This window comes from Herpailurus yagouaroundi, unplaced genomic scaffold (genome assembly GCF_014898765.1).
Source record: "Herpailurus yagouaroundi ecotype Mexico unplaced genomic scaffold, PumYag 216, whole genome shotgun sequence".
Classification (NCBI taxonomy): domain Eukaryota; kingdom Metazoa; phylum Chordata; class Mammalia; order Carnivora; family Felidae; genus Herpailurus; species Herpailurus yagouaroundi.
Window position 1 is genome coordinate 6,937,861 of NW_024412447.1, and position 3,692 is coordinate 6,941,552.

Consider the following 3,692-nt stretch of genomic DNA (forward strand, 5'->3'; position numbering starts at 1 on the left):
TTTGTTTTGTTTTGTTTTGTTTTGTTTTGTTTTGTTTTGTTTTGTTTTAGTAACCTCTATACCCAACGTGAGGCTTGAACTTACAACCCCGAGATCAAGAGTCGTGTGCTCTTTCAACTGAGTCGGCCAGGCACCCCACCCCTGCACATTTTTAAATTGGATTGTTTGGGGGCGGTGGGGGGGTTGTTCTAAGTTACATGACTTCCTTGTATATTTTGGATATTAACCCATTATCAGATAGATTGGGTTTGCAAATATTTCTTCCCATTCCATAGGCTACCTTTTCATTTTGTTGATTGTTTCTTTTGCTGCACAGAAACCTTTAAGTTTGATGTAGTCCCACTTATTTATTTTACTTTTGTTACTGGTGCTTTTGGTGTCACATCCGAAAAATCATTGCCAAGATAAACATCAAGAAGATGGTGCTCTGTGTTTTTTCCTGGGAGTTCTATAATTTCAGGTCTTATGTTTAAGTCCTTAATTCATTTTCAGTTAATTTTTGTGAGTGATGTAGTAAGGTAAGGAAAGGTCCAGTCTCATTCTTTTGCAAGTGAATATTCAGTTTTCCCAACACCATTTATTAAAGAGACTATCCTTTCCTCATTGAGTATGCTTGGCTCTCTTGTCAAATATTAGGTGGCCATAGATGCATGGGTTTATGTCTGGGCTCTTGATTCTGTTCCATTGGTCAATGTGTCTGTTTTTAATGTCAGTACTATATCTTTTGATTACTATAGCCTTGTAATATAGCTTGAAATCAGGAAGTGGGAGGCCTCAAGCTTTGTTCTTTCTCAAGATTGCTTTAGCTATTTGATTATTTGAGGTCTATTGTGGTTCCATACAAATTGTAGCTTTGTTTTTTTCTATTTCTTTGAAAAATGTCATTAGAAGTTTGATAGGGATTGCATTGACTGTATAGACAGATTTGGGTAGTATGGACATTTTAACAATATTAACTCTTCCAATCCATGAACATGGGGTACATTTCCAATTATTTGTGTCTTCAGTTTTATTTATGAAAGTCTTACAGTTTTTGATATATAGACCTTTCACTTCCTTAGTTAAATTTGTTCATAAGTATCTTATTGTTTTTTATGTTATTGTAAATGGAATTGTTTCTTTTTTTCTTTCTCATCTAGCTTGTTGTTAGAATCTGGAAATACACTGATTTTTGTATGTTGATTTTGTATCCTGCAACTTTACTGAACTCATTGATTAATTCTAACAGTTTTTTGGTGGCGTCTTTAGGATTTTCTATACACAAGATCATGTTAGCAGCAAACAGAAACAGTTTTACTTCTACCTTTCCAATTTGGATGCCTTTTATTTCTTTTTCTTGCCTAATTGCTCTAACTAGGATTTCCACTACTATGTTGAATAGGAGTAGTGAGATGACATCTTTTTCTTGTTCCTGGTGTTGGGGGAAAGCACTCAACCCTATCACTGTTGAGTATGATGTTAGCTATGAGTTTATCATATATGGCCTTTATTATGTTGAGATGTGTTCCTTCTATGCCCAATTTGTTGAGAATTTTTATCATGAAAGGACATTGAATTTTGCCAAATGTTTTTTTCTTTATCTTTTGAGATGATCATATGATTTTTGTCTTTCATTCTATTAGTGTGGTTTTATCACATTTATTGAGTTGCATATGGTGCATGAGTCTTGCATCCCAGGGATAAATCCCACTTGGTCTTGGTGTGCAATCCTTTTAATTTGCTGTTTAATTTGGTTTGCTAGTATTTTGTTGAGAATGTTTGTATCTATTTTCATCAGAGATATTGGTCTATAGTTTTTTCTTGTAATACACTTACCTAGTTTTGGTATCCAGGTAATGCTGACTTTGTAAATTGAGTTTGGAAGTACTTCCTCCTTTTCTATTTTTTGGAAGAGTTTGAGAAGAACTGACATTAATTTTTTTTTTTTTTTTTTAATTTTTGGTAGAATTCACCCATGAGGCCATCTGGTCCTGGGCTTTTTCTTTTTTTTTTTTTTAATGTTTATTTATTTTGAGAGAGAGACAGAGAACATGAGCAGAGGAGAAACAGAGAGAGAAACACAGAATCCAAAGCAGAATCCAGGCTCTAAGCTGTCAGCACAGAGCTTGATGCAGGGCTCGAACTCACAAACCATGAGATTATGACCTAAGCCAAAGTCAGATGCTCATCAGACTGAGTCACCCAGGTGCCCCATCCTGGGCTTTTTATTGTTGGGGGTGGGGTTTCTGATCACTGATTTAATCTCCTTACTTATCTCCTTATGTATCTTATTAGTCTGTTCAGATTTTCTATTCATGATTCACACTTGGTAGGTTGTCTGTTTCTAGGAATTTATCCATTTCTTCTAGGTTATCCAATTTGTTGATGTATAATTGTTCATTCTAGTCTCATATACTCCTTTGTGTTTTTGTGGTATCAGTTGTCGTATCCCCACTTTCATTTGTAATTTTATTTGAGTTCTCTCTCTTTTTTTCTTGGTAAGACTAGCTAAAGGTTTGTTAATTTTGTTTATCCTTTTTTTAAAAAAAAAAAAGCTCTTAGTTTTCATTCATCTTTTCTATTGTGTTTCTGGTCCCTGTTTCATTTATTTCTACTCTGGAAGAGGCAGGATGGGAACTAAGGGTGGCTCTAGGGTCAGACTCTTAGTCTTCTGCCAAACCACTTCTCAAGGAGGAGGAGCTACTGAGTCAGGTGCCTTTTGCACATCTTTGCATACGGCTTGTAATCATCTCCTTGGAAACCAAGAGCTGTGACCCCACATTCAGGGTTATGCAGATGGTCTGCCAGAGTGACCAAAGTCCTTGTTTAAATGTCTGAAGTGGGGGTGGAAAGTGGGGAGGTGCACAGAGCCTGGGGAATAGGGACACTTTTCAAAGTTGCATGAATTTCTCCAGATTCTTCAATGGCTCCATTTATAAATGTCCCCAGTGCCCGGGTCAGTGTGGGTATCAAGGGAGGAGGCTAAGTTTGGTGCGGGGCGGGGGGGAGTAGTAGGGAAAGGGGGTTTTTGCCTAGTTATTTCTAAACTTCTGACAAGACCCTAAAGCACCAAGACAAACTTCTCTTTCACAATAAGTTTCTGAGGGTTGGTGCCAAGAAAGAAGCCCCTGAGGGTTGAGAGAGCTCTCCTCCCACTTCTTTATTCCACCAAACAATGCCCTCTTTGTCTCTCCTCTTCCCACCAAAAGAGACCAGCCTCCTCCCACAGCCATATGTTGATGACATGTGCCATGACCTGGAGCAGCAGAGTGCAGGGATCACCCAAGGGTAGGGAGTAAAAAGAAGTTTGGAGGCCTGGCATCTCTGTAACCCACCTCTATGGGAAGAGAAACCTTTCTTCTCTCCCTCCCTCCTTCGTTTTCACAGTTGGATATATCTATCTGGTTTGGAGGAGTGTGATAGGTCACCAGGAACAAGGGTTGAGGAGGGGTCAGCAGAAGTAAAGTATCAGAACAAGAAGGAAAACATCTCCCCCAGAGAATTGAATACGGCAGCACTGGACCTAAGAGACCTGGAAAGAAGAGAGCTAAGCTAGTCCTGGGCCCATCATCACAATGAAAATCTGGAGGAAACAAAAATATAAACCAACAATTTCTTAAGATTGTGCAGGTTTAAAATCTGTAACATTTACAAATAGTCAACAAATGTATTTCTCACCATTATGGAAAGAACTCAACTTAGCAACAAGTTTA